Source organism: Bombina bombina, chromosome 6 (genome assembly GCF_027579735.1).
Source record: "Bombina bombina isolate aBomBom1 chromosome 6, aBomBom1.pri, whole genome shotgun sequence".
NCBI lineage: Eukaryota > Metazoa > Chordata > Amphibia > Anura > Bombinatoridae > Bombina > Bombina bombina.
The window spans coordinates 991953691-991970388 of record NC_069504.1 but is presented as its reverse complement, the minus strand read 5'-3'; the positions used below and the strand labels follow the sequence as shown (position 1 = coordinate 991970388).

The 16698-nt window shown below is 39.5% G+C and overlaps 1 protein-coding gene across 1 annotated transcript in view; it reads right to left on the bottom strand.

Moving 5' to 3' along the window:
- The window catches only part of LOC128664034 (proton-coupled amino acid transporter 1), a 495713-nt gene that overhangs the window by 332143 nt on the left and 146872 nt on the right, over positions 1-16698 (bottom strand). The gene's annotated exons all lie outside the window — the stretch shown is intronic.

Here is a 16698-nt window from a genome sequence, read left to right as displayed (position 1 = left end):
CAAAAAAGACTCTTGAGATCCCTGAACTCTGTAGAGATGAACCGGATCATGCAGGAAGAAAATGAACCTCTGACTGAGTTTTTCTGATGCATAGTGAAAGCACCAAAATGGCCCCTCCCCCACACACATAACAGTGAGAGGGATCAGTGAACTGCTCTAATTTAAATCAAAACTATTGCCAAGTGGAAAAAAAGTGCCCAAAACATTTTTTCACCCAGTACCTCAGAGAAAAAAACGTTTTTACATGCCAGCAAAAAAACGTTTTACCTCAATAATTAATTGTCATTTAAAACCTATTGCAAGTCCCTGCAAAATAGGTTAAGTCTATGTATACAGTTTAAAAGCCAGAGAAGTACCATTTCCCAGAAAACTGAAGTGTAAAATATACATACATGACAGCCTGATATCAGCTACATCTACTGCATTCAAGGCTGAGTTTACATTATAACGGTATGGCAGGATTTTCTCATCAATTCCATGTCAGAAAATAATAAACTGCTACATACCTCTTTGCAGATTAATCTGCCTGCTGTCCCCTGATCTGAAGTTTACCTCTCCTCAGATGGCCGAGAAACAGCAATATGATCTTAACTACTCCGGCTAAAATCATAGAAAAACTCAGGTAGATTCTTCTTCAAATTCTACCAGAGAAGGAATAACACACTCCGGTGCTATTATAAAATAACAAACTTTTGATTGAAGATATAAAAACTAAATATATCACCATAGTCCTCTCACACATCCTATCTAGTCGTTGGGTGCAAGAGAATGACTGGGGGTGACGTAGAGGGGAGGAGCTATATAGCAACTCTGCTGGGTGAATCCTCTTGCACTTCCTGTAGGGGAGCAGTTAATAGCCCACAAGTAATGATGACCCGTGGACTGATCACACTTAACAGAAGAAATAACTCTGGTATTGAGAGTCCACATAAAGGCTGCGTTAGGCTCCAAAAAAGGAGCGTAGAGCATTTTTAACGCAGCTTCAACTCTCAATACCAGAGTTGCTTACGGACGCGGCCAGCCTCAAAAACGTGCTTGTGCACGATTCCCCCATAGGAAACAATGGGGCTGTTTGAGCTGAAAAAAAACCTAACACCTGCAAAAAAGCCGCGTTCAGCTCTTAAAGCAGCCCCATTGTTTGCTATGGGGAAACACTTCCTACGTCTGCACCTAACACTCTAACATGTACCCCGAGTCTAAACACCCCTAACCTTACACTTATTAACCCCTAATCTGCCGCCCCCGCTATCGCTGACACCTGCATTTTATTTTTAACCCCTAATCTGCCGCTCCGTAAACCGCCGCAACCTACATTATACCTATGTACCCCTAATCTGCTGCCCCTAACACCGCCGACCCCTATATTATATTTATTAACCCCTAATCTGCCCCCCACAACGTTGCAGCCAGCTACCTACAATAATTAACCCCTAATCTGCCGACCGCAAAGCGCCGCCACCTACGTTATCCTTATGTACCCCTAATCTGCTGCCCCTAACACCGCCGACCCCTGTATTATATTTATTAACCCCTAATCTGCCCCCCACAACGTAGCCTTCACCTGCCTACACTTATTAACCCCTAATCTGCCGACCGGAGCTCACCGCTATTCTAATAAATGTATTAACCCCTAAAGCTAAGTCTAACCCTAACACTAACACCCCCCTAAGTTAAATAGAATTCACATCTAACGAAATTAATTAACTCTTATTAAATAAATTATTCCTATTTAAAGATAAATACTTACCTGTAAAATAAATCCTAATATAGCTACAATATAAATTATAATTATATTATAGCTATTTTAGGATTAATATTTATTTTACAGGTAACTTTGTATTTATTTTAACCAGGTACAATAGCTATTAAATAGTTAAGAACTATTTAATAGCTAAAATAGTTAAAATTACAAAATTACCTGTAAAATAAATACTAACCTAAGTTACAATTAAACCTAACACTACACTATCAATAAATTAATTAAATAAAATACCTACAATTACCTACAATTAACCTAACACTACACTATCAATAAATTAATTAAATACAATTCCTACAAATAAATACAATTAAATAAACTAGCTAAAGTACAAAAAATAAAAAAGAACGAAGTTACAAAAAATAAAAAAATATTTACAAACATAAGAAAAATATTACAACAATTTTAAACTAATTACACCTACTCTAAGCCCCCTAATAAAACAACAAAGCCCCCCAAAATAAAAAATGCCCTACCCTATTCTAAATTACTAAAGTTAAAAGCTCTTTTACCTTACCAGCCCTGAACAGGGCCCTTTGCGGGGCATGCCCCAAGAAGTTCAGCTCTTTTGCCTGTAAAAAAAAACATACAATACCCCCCCCCAACATTACAACCCACCACCCACATACCCCTAATCTAACCCAAACCCCCCTTAAATAAACCTAACACTAAGCCCCTGAAGATCATCCTACCTTGTCTTCACCTCACCAGGTATCACCGATCCGTCCTGGCTCCAAAATCTTCATCCAACCCAAGCGGGGGTTGGCGATCCATCATCCGGTGGCTGAAGAGGTCCAGAAGAGGCTCCAAAGTCTTCATCCTATCCGGGAAGAAGAGGTGATCCGGACCGGCAACCATCTTGATCCAAGCGGCATCTTCTATCTTCATCCGATGACGACCGGCTCCATCCTGAAGACCTCCACCGCGGACCCATCTTCTTCCGGCGACGTCCAACTGAAGAATGACGGTTCCTTTAAGGGACGTCATCCAAGATGGCGTCCCTCGAATTCCGATTGGCTGATAGGATTCTATCAGCCAATCGGAATTAAGGTAGGAATATTCTGATTGGCTGATGGAATCAGCCAATCAGAATCAAGTTCAATCCGATTGGCTGATCCAATCAGCCAATCAGATTGAGCTTGCATTCTATTGGCTGTTCCGATCAGCCAATAGAATGCTAGCTCAATCTGATTGGCTGATTGGATCAGCCAATCGGATTGAACTTGATTCTGATTGGCTGATTCCATCAGCCAATCAGAATATTACTACCTTAATTCCGATTGGCTGATAGAATCCTATCAGCCAATCGGAATTCGAGGGACGCCATCTTGGATGACGTCCCTTAAAGGAACCGTCATTCTTCAGTTGGACGTCGCCGGAAGAAGATGGGTCCGCGGTGAAGGTCTTCAGGAGCCGGTCGTCATCGGATGAAGATAGAAGATGCCGCTTGGATCAAGATGGTTGCCGGTCCGGATCGCCTCTTCTTCCCGGATAGGATGAAGACTTTGGAGCCTCTTCTGGACCTCTTCAGCCACCGGATGATGGATCGCCAACCCCCGCTTGGGTTGGATGAAGATTTTGGAGCCAGGACGGATCGGTGATACCTGGTGAGGTGAAGACAAGGTAGGATGATCTTCAGGGGCTTAGTGTTAGGTTTATTTAAGGGGGGTTTGGGTTAGATTAGGGGTATGTGGGTGGTGGGTTGTAATGTTGGGGGGGGTATTGAATGTTTTTTTTTACAGGCAAAAGAGCTGAACTTCTTGGGGCATGCCCCGCAAAGGGCCCTGTTCAGGGCTGGTAAGGTAAAAGAGCTTTTAACTTTAGTAATTTAGAATAGGGTAGGGCATTTTTTATTTTGGGGGGCTTTGTTGTTTTATTAGGGGGCTTAGAGTAGGTGTAATTAGTTTAAAATTGTTGTAATATTTTTCTTATGTTTGTAAATATTTTTTTATTTTTTGTAACTTAGTTCTTTTTTATTTTTTGTACTTTAGCTAGTTTATTTAATTGTATTTATTTGTAGGAATTGTATTTAATTAATTTATTGATAGTGTAGTGTTAGGTTAATTGTAGGTAGTTTATTTAATTAATTTATTGATAGTGTAGTGTTAGGTTTAATTGTAACTTAGGTTAGTATTTATTTTACAGGTAATTTTGTAATTATTTTAACTATTTTAGCTATTAAATAGTTCTTAACTATTTAATAGCTATTGTACCTGGTTAAAATAAATACAAAGTTACCTGTAAAATAAATATTAATCCTAAAATAGCTATAATATAATTATAATTTATATTGTAGCTATATTAGGATTTATTTTACAGGTAAGTATTTATCTTTAAATAGGAATAATTTATTTAATAAGAGTTAATTAATTTCGTTAGATGTAAATTATATTTAATTTAGGGGGGTGTTAGTGTTAGGGTTAGACTTAGCTTTAGGGGTTAATACATTTATTAGAGTAGCGGTGAGCTCCAGTCGGCAGATTAGGGGTTAATAATTGAAGTTAGGTGTCGGCGATGTTAGGGAGGGCAGATTAGGGGTTAATACTATTTATTATAGGGTTAGTGATGCGGATTAGGGGTTAATAACTTTATTATAGTAGCGCTCAGGTCCGCTCGGCAGATTAGGGGTTAATAAGTGTAGTCAGGTGGAGGCGACGTTGTGGGGGGCAGATTAGGGGTTAATAAATATAATATAGGGGTCGGCGGTGTTAGGGGCAGCAGATTAGGGGTACATAAGGATAACGTAGGTGGCGGCGCTTTGCGGTCGGCAGATTAGGGGTTAATAAGTGTAGGCAGATGGAGGCGACGTTGAGGGGGGAAGATTAGGGGTTAATAAATATAATACAGGGGTCGGCGGTGTTAGGGGGAGCAGATTAGGGGTACATAAGGATAACGTAGGTGGCGGTCGGCAGATTAGGGGTTAAAAATTTTTATTTGAGTGTCGGCGATGTGGGGGGACCTCGGTTTAGGGGTACATAGGTAGTTTATGGGTGTTAGTGTACTTTAGAGTACAGTAGTTAAGAGCTTTAGAAACCGGCGTTAGCCCAGAAAGCTCTTAACTACTGACTTTTTTCCTGCGGCTGGAGTTTTGTCGTTAGATGTCTAACGCTCACTTCAGAAACGACTCTAAATACCGGAGTTAGAAAAATCCCATTGAAAAGATAGGATATGTAATTGACGTAAGGGGATCTGCGGTATGGAAAAGTCGCGGCTGAAAAGTGAGCGTTAGACCCTATTTTGAGTGACTCCAAATACCGGCGGTAGCCTAAAACCAGCGTTAGGAGCCTCTAACGCTGGTTTTCACAGCTAACGCCAAACTCCAAATCTAGGTCTAAGTTTACTCTTTAACAAAAGGATATTGGGAGAATTAAGCAATTCTGATAATAGGTCTAAAATTGGAAAGCTATTAAATTTGCATGCTTTATTTACACTATGAAAGTTTAATTTTGACTTTACTGTCCTTTTAAAGAACGAGCATTGTATCCACAATTAATGCGCTGCCATCTAACTGTATTATATGATCTTTGTGGTAAAAACATAGTTTATGTAAGAACTTACCTGATAAATTCATTTCTTTCATATTAGCAAGAGTCCATGAGCTAGTGACGTATGGGATATACATTCCTACCAGGAGGGGCAAAGTTTCCCAAACCTTAAAATGCCTATAAATACACCCCTCACCACACCCACAATTCAGTTTAAAGGGACAGTATACACTCATTTTCATATAACTGCATGTAATATACACTACTATAAAGAATAAGATGCACAGATACTGATATAAAAATCCAGTATAAAACTGTTTAAAAACTTACTTAGAAGCTGTCAGTTTGGCTCTGTTGAAAAGGTAGCCGGAAAGCCCACTGCAAGTGACAAATAAGACACTCCCCCCCCCCCTCCCCCTTCTTTTGCATATGAAAAGACCTTTTACACAAACAGGAGCAAGCTGGAGTAGGTATACGTCAGTATTCTCATAAAACTTTGGGCCTTGGTTAGGAGTCTGAAAATCAGAGCAATGTTATTTAAAAATAAGCAAAACTATACATTTATTTAAAAAAAAACCTTTATGGGCTATATAAATAGATCATCTACAAAACATTTATGCAAAGAAAAAATGAGTGTATAATGTCCCTTTAACGAATAGCCAAGAAGTGGGGTGATAAAAAAAGGAGTGAAAGCATCAAAAAAATAAGGAATTGGAATAATTGTGCTTTATACAAAAAATCATAACCACCACAAAAAAGGGTGGGCCTCATGGACTCTTGCTAATATGAAAGAAATGAATTTATCAGGTAAGTTCTTACATAAATTATGTTTTCTTTCATTTAATTAGCAAGAGTCCATGAGCTAGTGACGTATGGGATAATAAATACCCTAGATGTGGAACTTCCACGCAAGAGTCACTAGAGAGGGAGGGATAAAATAAAGACAGCCAATTCCGCTGAAAAATGAATCCACTACCCAAATCAAAAAAGTTTCAATTTTTATAATGAAAAAAACTGAAAATATAAGCAGAAGAATCAAACTGAAACAGCTGCCTGAAGTACCATTCTACCAAAACTGCTTCTAAAGAAGAGAAAACATCAAAATGGTAGAACATGGTAAAAGTATGCAAAGAAGACCAAGTCATTGCTTTGCAAATCTGATCAACAGAAGCTTCATTCTTAAAAAGCCCAGGAAGTAGAAACTTACCTAGTAGAATGAGCCATAATCCTCAGAGGCGGGAATCCACCCGACTCCAAATAAGCATGATGAATCAAAAGTTTAAGCAAGATGCCAAATAAATGGCAGAAGCCTTTTGACCTTCCTAACACCAGAAAAGATAACAAATAGACTAGAAGACTATCTGAAATCTGAATAGCTTCAACATAAGATTTCAAAACTCTTACCATATCCAAAGAATGTAAGAATCTTACCAAAGAAGTCTTAGGAAAAGACAATAATTCCTCCCTAATGTTGATAGAAATCACAACTTTAGGTAAGAATTGAAATGAGGATAGCAAAAAACACCTTATTCTGATGAAAAAATCAGAAAAAGGAGACTCACAAGAAAGAACAGATAATTAAAAATTGTTCTAGCTGAAGAGATGTCTAAAAAGAACAATACTTTCCATGAAAGTAAATAATGTCTAGAGAAAACATATGCTCAAATAGAAGAGCCTGAAAAGCCTTTAGAACCAAATTAAAACTCCAAGGAGGAGAAATTGGCTTAATGACAGGTTTAATAAGAACCAAAGCCTGAACAAAATAATGAATAACAGGAAGGAACACTGCCTTACCCTGATGAAAAATCAGAAAAGGAGATCCACAAGAAAGAGCAGAAAACTCAGAAACTCTTCTAGCAGAAGAGATAAGCAACAGGAACAATACTTTCCAAGAAAGTAATTTTAATGTCCAGAGAACGCAAAGGTTCAAACGGAGGAGCCTGTAAAGCCCTCAGTACCAAATTGAGACTTCAAGGAGGAGATATTGACTTAATGACAGGCTTGATATAAACCAAAGCCTGTACAAAACAATGAATATCAGAATGAATAGCAATCTTTCTGTGAAAAAGAACAGAAAGAGTAGAGATTTGTCCTTTCAAAGAACTTGCAGACAAAACCTTATCTAAACCAACCTGAAAAATTGTAAAATTCTAGGAATTCTAAAAGAATGCCAAAAGAATTTATGAGAAGAACACTAAGAAATGAAAGTCTTCCAAACTCGATAATAAATCTTTCTAGAGACAGATTTATAAACCTGTAACATAGTATTAATCACTGAGTCAGAGAAACCTCTATGACTAAGAATCAAACGTTCAATCTCCATACCTTCAAATTAAATGATTTGAGATCCTGATGGAAAAATGGGCCTTGAGATAAAAGGTCTGGTCTTAACGGAAATGTCCAAGGTTGGCAACTGAACATCCGAATGAGATCTGCATACTAAAAGCTGTGAGGCCATGCTGGAACCACCAGCAGTACAAACGAACGATCCATTAGAATTTTGGAAGAACTAGAGGCGGAAGATATAGACAGAATGATAATTCCAAGGAAGTGTCAATGCATACGCTACTTCCGCCTGAGGATCCCCTGAAATAGGCCCCTGGGAAGTTCCTTGTTAAGACGAGAGGCCAACAGATCTATTTTTGGAAGCCCTCACATCTGAAAAATTGAAAAACATATCTGGGTAAAGACCATTCTCCCGGATGTAAAGCTTGATTAACAGAGATAATCCGCTTCCTAAACATCTATACCTGGGAAAAGGACCCCAGAATTTAGATAGGAGCTGGATTTAGCCCAAGCAAATATCCGAGATACTTTTGTCACAGTCTAAAGACTGATAGTCACACCCTGATGATTGACATACACCACAGATGTGATAATGTCTGAAAAAAACAATAAACGTCTCTTCTTCAAAAGAAACCAACTGAAGAACTCTGGGAATGCACAGAGTTCCAAAATATCAAATGGTAATCTCCCCTCCTGAGATTTCCAAACCCCTTGTGCTGACAGAGAACCTCAGACAGCCTCCCAACCTAAAAGACTCGCATCTATAGAGATCATGGTCCAGGTTGAAAGAATCGAAGAGACCTGTAGAACTAAATGATGGTGATCTTAACCACCTAATAAAAGATAGATAAACATAGAATTTGAAGATTTAAAAAGTGAAATCCTAGAATCCCTGCACCATTATGCAGCATAAAAAAACTGGAAAGGTTTTCTATGAAAATGAGCAAAGGGAAATGAATCCAATGCTGCAGCCATAAGACCTAAATTTCCATGCATATATAGCAACTGAAGGAAATAATAGAGACTGAAGGTACCGACAGACGGAACCCAATAAAATTGTCACTTGTCTGTTAGAGACAAAGACAGTGACACAATCTATCTGGAAACCTAAAAAAGGTGACCCTTGTGTGAGGAATCAAGAGCTTTTGATAAAAAGATCCTCTAACCATGTCTTGAAAAAACAAAGTTGAATCATATGAGATTCCGTAGTCTCAGAAAATAAAAATAATCTGAATGAAAACAGAAATGAAGATATGCATCTATTGTATCTAATGAAAACAAATAATGCTATCACTGACCAAAAAAAGTCAGAGTAGACCATATAAATAGCAATCTAAAAGATGGTACATTTATATAATAAAAAGATTTTCTATCTTTGGAACAATGAATAGTTTGAATAAAACCCCAAAACCCAGATCCTAAAAATGGAACTGGAATAAATACCCCAGAAGATTCCAGATCTGAGCAGCGCTTGATCCTCAACAGGTGATCAACCGCACTTCAACATTACCCAAAATATATGGGACTGAAACACATTAAGGAAAGTGTTAGCCTTACTGGAATAGCTGGAATATAATAGAGAGAAAAAGACTTCTCACAGACGGTTTTACTTCAAATTTTATTTTGTACCCAAAATCTAAGAATTTTGGACCGAATAGAACCAAAAAAAATTCTAAATAAAAACATGTTACTTGGGTAAGAATTTAGAATTTTGTTCTTTAGTAAGAACAACCAAACTAAAATAAGCTTAAAGTTTAAGTCTAAGAACTTAATCTTGAAGCCCAGAGTAACAGTTAAGAATTGAATCCAATATGAATCAAATAATTGATTATCTTGGAAAAAAAGAAATAAGGATTTTTTAGAAATCACAAAATTTCTTCTAGCTAAAAACAGCTAAAGACATAGATTAAACCTCATTTGTGAAAATATTCAATAAAAATGAAGAAACAAATAAAATTATTAGCATGTTAATCCAGTTAAGGGACCAGCCAACACACCGGACTTGCATAAACAAAAAATGCAAGACAACAAGACAAATGCAACAGCACCCAGTCTGAACCTCAAATGAGCAGTAGACTTTGTCCCTTAACAATGCTAAATAATACATAATCTGATACTTGATCTTTAAAGTAAACAGAAAAAATGGAGCAAAAGCAATATCATCCAAATAAATTACAGGTCCAAGAAAAGTACCTGAAAAACATAATTTATGCTTACCTGATAAATTCCTTTCTTCTGTTGTGTGATCAGTCCACGGGTCATCATTACTTCTAGGATATAACTCCTCCCCAACAGGAAATGCAAGAGGATTCACCCAGCAGAGCTGCATATAGCTCCTCCCCTCTACGTCACTCCCAGTCATTCGACCAAGAATCAACGAGAAAGGAAAAACCAAGGGTGAAGTGGTGACTGGAGTATAATTTAAAATATATTTACCTGCCTTAAAAAACAGGGCGGGCCGTGGACTGATCACACAACAGAAGAAAGGAATTTATCAGGTAAGCATAAATTATGTTTTCTTCTGTTATGTGTGATCAGTCCACGGGTCATCATTACTTCTGGGATACCAATACCAAAGCAAAAGTACACGGATGACGGGAGGGATAGGCAGGCTCATTATACAGAAGGAACCACTGCCTGAAGAACCTTTCTCCCAAAAATAGCCTCCGAAGAAGCAAAAGTGTCAAATTTGTAAAATTTGGAAAAAGTATGAAGCGAAGACCAAGTTGCAGCCTTGCAAATCTGTTCAACAGAGGCCTCATTCTTAAAGGCCCAAGTGGAAGCCACAGCTCTAGTAGAATGAGCTGTAATTCTTTCAGGAGGCTGCTGTCCAGCAGTCTCATAGGCTAAACGAATTATGCTACGAAGCCAGAAGGAGAGAGAGGTAGCCGAAGCCTTATGACCTCTCCTCTGACCAGAGTACACGACAAACAGGGAAGACGTTTGTCGAAAATCCTTAGTTGCCTGCAAGTAGAACTTGAGGGCACGAACTACATCCAGATTGTGTAGAAGACGTTCCTTCTTTGAAGAAGGATTCGGGCACAGAGAAGGCACCACGATCTCTTGATTGATGTTCCTGTTAGTGACTACCTTAGGTAAGAACCCAGGTTTTGTACGCAGAACTACCTTATCTGAATGAAAAATCAAATAAGGAGAATCACAATGTAAAGCTGATAACTCAGAGACTCTCCGAGCCGAAGAAATAGCCATTAAAAATAACACTTTCCAAGATAACAACTTTATATCAATGGAATGAAGGGGTTCAAACGGAACTCCTTGTAGAACGTTAAGAACAAGGTTTAAACTCCATGGCGGAGCAACAGTTTTAAACACAGGCTTGATCCTAGCTAAAGCCTGACAAAAGGCCTGGACGTCTGGATTTTCTGACAGACGCCTGTGTAACAAGATGGACAGAGCTGAGATCTGTCCCTTTAATGAGCTAGCCGATAAACCCTTTTCTAAACCTTCTTGTAGAAAGGACAATATCCTAGGAATCCTAACCTTACTCCAGGAGTAACCTTTGGATTCGCACCAGTATAGGTATTTACGCCATATCTTATGGTAAATCCTTCTGGTAACAGGCTTCCTAGCCTGTATCAGGGTATCAATAACCGACTCAGAAAACCCACGTTTTGATAAAATCAAGCGTTCAATTTCCAAGCAGTCAGCTTCAGAGAAGTTAGATTTTGATGTTTGAATGGACCCTGTATCAGAAGGTCCTGTCTTAGAGGTAGAGACCAAGGCGGACAGGATGACATGTCCACTAGATCTGCATACCAAGTCCTGCGTGGCCATGCAGGCGCTATTAGAATCACTGATGCTCTCTCCTGTTTGATTTTGGCAATCAATCGAGGAAGCAGCGGGAAGGGTGGAAACACATAAGCCATCCCGAAGTTCCAAGGTGCTGTCAAAGCATCTATCAGAACCGCTCCCGGATCCCTGGATCTGGACCCGTAGCGAGGAAGTTTGGCGTTCTGGCGAGACGCCATGAGATCTATCTCTGGTTTGCCCCAACGTCGAAGTATTTGGGCAAAGACCTCCGGATGAAGTTCCCACTCCCCCGGATGAAAAGTCTGGCGACTCAAGAAATCCGCCTCCCAGTTCTCCACTCCCGGGATGTGGATTGCTGACAGGTGGCAAGAGTGAGACTCTGCCCAGCGAATTATCTTTGATACTTCTATCATTGCTAGGGAGCTTCTTGTCCCTCCCTGATGGTTGATGTAAGCTACAGTCGTGATGTTGTCCGACTGAAACCTGATGAACCCCCGAGTTTTTAACTGGGGCCAAGCCAGAAGGGCATTGAGAACTGCTCTCAATTCCAGAATGTTTATTGGCAGGAGACTTTCCTCCTGACTCCATTGTCCCTGAGCCTTCAGAGAATTCCAGACAGCGCCCCAACCTAGTAGGCTGGCGTCTGTTGTTACAATTGTCCAGTCCGGCCTGCTGAATGGCATCCCCCTGGACAGATGTGGCCGAGAAAGCCACCATAGAAGAGAGTTTCTGGTCTCTTGATCCAGATTCAGAGTAGGGGACAAGTCTGAGTAATCCCCATTCCACTGACTCAGCATGCACAATTGCAGCGGTCTGAGATGTAGACGTGCAAAGGGTACTATGTCCATTGCTGCTACCATTAAGCCGATCACCTCCATGCATTGAGCTACTGACGGGAGTTGAATGGAATGAAGGACACGGCATGCATTTAGAAGCTTTGTTAATCTGTCTTCTGTCAGATAAATCTTCATTTCTACAGAATCTATAAGAGTCCCCAAGAATGGAACTCTTGTGAGAGGAAAGAGAGAACTCTTCTTTTCGTTCACTTCCCATCCATGCGACCTTAGAAATGCCAGAACTAACTCTGTATGAGACTTGGCAGTTTGAAAGCTTGAGGCTTGTATCAGAATGTCGTCTAGGTACGGAGCTACCGAAATTCCTCGCGGTCTTAGTACCGCCAGAAGGGCACCCAGAACCTTTGTGAAGATTCTTGGAGCCGTAGCCAATCCGAATGGAAGAGCTACAAACTGGTAATGCCTGTCTAAGAAGGCAAACCTTAGATACCGGTAATGATCTTTGTGAATCGGTATGTGAAGGTAAGCATCCTTTAAATCCACTGTGGTCATGTACTGACCCTTTTGGATCATGGGTAAGATTGTCCGAATAGTTTCCATTTTGAACGATGGAACTCTTAGGAATTTGTTTAGGATCTTTAAATCCAAGATTGGCCTGAAAGTTCCCTCTTTTTTGGGAACCACAAACAGGTTTGAGTAAAACCCTTGTCCTTGTTCCGACCGCGGAACCGGATGGATCACTCTCATTAATAACAGATCTTGTACACAGCGTAGAAACGCTTCTTTCTTTATCTGGTTTGTTGACAACCTTGACAGATGAAATCTCCCTCTTGGGGGAGAGAATTTGAAGTCTAGAAGGTATCCCTGAGATATGATCTCTAGCGCCCAGGGATACTGAACATCTCTTGCCCAAGCCTGGGCGAAGAGAGAGAGTCTGCCCCCCACTAGATCCGGTCCCGGATCGGGGGCCCTCGGTTCATGCTGTCTTTGGGGCAGCAGCAGGTTTCCTGGCCTGCTTGCCCTTGTTCCAGGACTGGTTAGGTTTCCAGCCTTGTCTGTAACGAGCAACAGCTCCTTCCTGTTTTGGTGCAGTGGAAGTTGGTGCTGCTCCTGCTTTGAAATTCCGAAAGGGACGAAAATTAGACTGTCTAGCCTTAGCTTTGGCTTTGTCTTGAGGCAGGGCGTGGCCCTTACCTCCTGTAATGTCAGCGATAATTTCTTTCAAACCGGGCCCAAATAAAGTTTGCCCCTTGAAAGGTATATTAAGTAATTTGGACTTAGAAGTTACATCAGCTGACCAGGATTTTAGCCACAGCGCCCTACGTGCCTGAATGGCGAATCCTGAGTTCTTAGCCGTAAGTTTGGTTAAATGTACTACGGCCTCCGAAATGAATGAATTAGCTAGTTTAAGGACTCTAAGCCTGTCCGTAATGTCGTCCAGCGTAGCTGAACTAAGGTTCTCTTCCAGAGACTCAATCCAAAATGCTGCCGCAGCCGAAATCGGCGCGATGCATGCAAGGGGTTGCAATATAAAACCTTGTTGAACAAACATTTTCTTAAGGTAACCCTCTAATTTTTTATCCATTGGATCTGAAAAAGCACAGCTATCCTCCACCGGGATAGTGGTACGCTTAGCTAAAGTAGAAACTGCTCCCTCCACCTTAGGGACCGTTTGCCATAAGTCCCGTGTGGTGGCGTCTATTGGAAACATCTTTCTAAATATTGGAGGGGGTGAGAACGGCACACCGGGTCTATCCCACTCCTTAGTAACAATTTCAGTTAGTCTCTTAGGTATAGGAAAAACGTCAGTACTCGCCGGTACCGCAAAGTATTTATCCAACCTACACAATTTCTCCAATTTAAATTTAAAATTTGAAATATCTGAATCCAATCTGTTTGGATCAGAACCGTCACCCACAGAATGAAGCTCTCCGTCCTCATGCTCTGCAAGCTGTGACGCAGTATCAGACATGGCCCTAGTATTATCAGCGCACTCTGTTCTCACCCCAGAGTGATCACGCTTGCCTCTTAGTTCTGGTAATTTAGCCAAAACTTCGGTCATAACAGTAGCCATATCTTGTAATGTTATCTGTAATGGCCGCCCAGATGTACTAGGCGCCACAATATCACGCACCTCCCGGGCGGGAGATGCAGGTACTGACACGTGAGGCGAGTTAGTCGGCATAACTCTCCCCTCGCTGTTTGGTGAAATTTGTTCAATTTGTACAGATTGGCTTTTATTTAAAGTAGCATCAATACAGTTAGTACATAAATTTCTATTGGGCTCCACCTTGGCATTGGAACAAATGACACAGGTATCTTCCTCTGAATCAGACATGTTTAACACACTAGCAATAAACTTGCAACTTGGTTACAATCTTATTTAACAAAAACGTACTGTGCCTCAAAGAAGCACTAAACGATTAAATGACAGTTGAAATAATGAACTGAAAAAACAGTTATAGCATCAATCCTTAAAAACAACACAACTTTTAGCAAAGGTTTGTTCCCATTAGTAAAGTAACAATAATTAAATTTGAAGCATAAAAATTACAGAGCAACGTTTTTAATCACAGTCAATATATAAGTCTCACAGCTCTGCTGAGAGAATCTACCTCCCTCCAAAGAAGTTTGAAGACCCCTGAGTTCTGTTAGAGATGAACCGGATCATGCAGGAAATACAAGAGTAACTGACTGGAAATTTTTGATGCGTAGCAAAGAGCGCCAAAAACGGCCCCTCCCCCTCACACACAGCAGTGAGAGAGAAACGAAACTGTCACAATTAAAACAAGCAACTGCCAAGTGGAAAAATAATGCCCAAACATTTATTCACTCAGTACCTCAGAAAATGCAAACGATTCTACATTCCAGCAAAAACGTTTAACATAATAAATACCTATTAAAAGGTTTAATGTACTTTTAACAGAGTAATTCCAGTGAAATACCATCCCCAGAATACTGAAGTGTAGAGTATACATACATGTCATTATAACGGTATGGCAGGATTTTCTCATCAATTCCATTCAGAAAATAAAAACTGCTACATACCTCAATGCAGATTCATCTGCCCGCTGTCCCCTGATCTGAAGCTTTTACCTCCCTCAGATGGCCGAGAAACAGCAATATGATCTTAACTACTCCGGTTAAAATCATAGTAAAAACTCTGGTAGATTCTTCTTCAAACTCTGCCAGAGAGGCAATAACACGCTCCGGTGCTATTGTAAAATAACAAACTTTTGATTGAAGTTATAAAAACTAAGTATAATCACCATAGTCCTCTCACACATCCTATCTAGTCGTTGGGTGCAAGAGAATGACTGGGAGTGACGTAGAGGGGAGGAGCTATATGCAGCTCTGCTGGGAGAATCCTCTTGCATTTCCTGTTGGGGAGGAGTTATATCCCAGAAGTAATGATGACCCGTGGACTGATCACACATAACAGAAGAAATAAAAAATTTTCCTTAAATAGGATACAACCATTTAAAAAGAAAATAAATACTATTTTGCTATAGAAACAATAGCAAAATTTAGCAGGAGTAGAGATAGCCCCATTAAATTGGAGAACCCTCAAAATTGAATTTAACTGCCGGCAAAGAATATAATTTAAAACCTTTGAAGAAAATTGTCAGCCTATTCCATTCCCTAGTATGAAGGAATGAAAAAAACCTCTGAAGACACAGAAGATAAAATAAGCAGAAATAAAATGTTAGCTAGTTTTGAAAAAGAACTAGTTACCTCAATATCCAAAATAATCAACACCTTTTCAACAAAAAACAAATGTACTCTAATAAAAAATAAAAAAGTAGATTTGTTAGTGTCAATATCTGATGAAGAAAAGTTCTGAAAGAGAAAAAATATCATCAGAGAAGGATAATTCAGTATGTTGTTGGTCATTTGAAACTTCATCAAAAAGAAGTTTGAAAAAGACCTAAAACATTTTTAATAGAAGGCGCAAAGTCAGACAAAGCCTTAACCTAGAATCAGAAAAATATTCTTATAAATTTTCTAAGTATATCTTGTACATAAGATGTAAAAAGAAAAACAATACATAAAGCATAAATACTAATGGATTCTGCATGTAAAAGTTTATCATGATAACTTATTACAAACCATAGCTAAAGATAAAGATTCATAACATTTAAAATAAATTAACTTAGCTTTGGTAGGACTTCTTAGTCAACAGGAATCCCTCAGTATGTTCTGATCCAGGAATAATTTATGGAAAATCTTGCAATATGTAATAGAAAAAAACAACATATAAAGCAAAATTATCAAATTCCTTAAATGACAGTTTCAGGAATAGGGAAAAATGCAAAACAAACAAGCCTCTAGCAACCAGAAGCAACAAAAAAAGTGAGACTTAAATAATGTGAAAAAAAGTGGCGCCAAGTATGACGCCCACATTTTTTGGCGCCAAGTATGACGCCCACATTTTTTGGTGCCAAGTATGACGCCCACACTTTTTGGCGCAAAAAAACGTCTGTAACACACATGCTTCAAAAATGACGCAACCACGTGTAAACTTCCGGCGTCAACTATGGCGCCGGAAATGACAAAAATTTGCGCCAAAAAGTTTGCGCCAAGAATGACGCAATGAATTGAA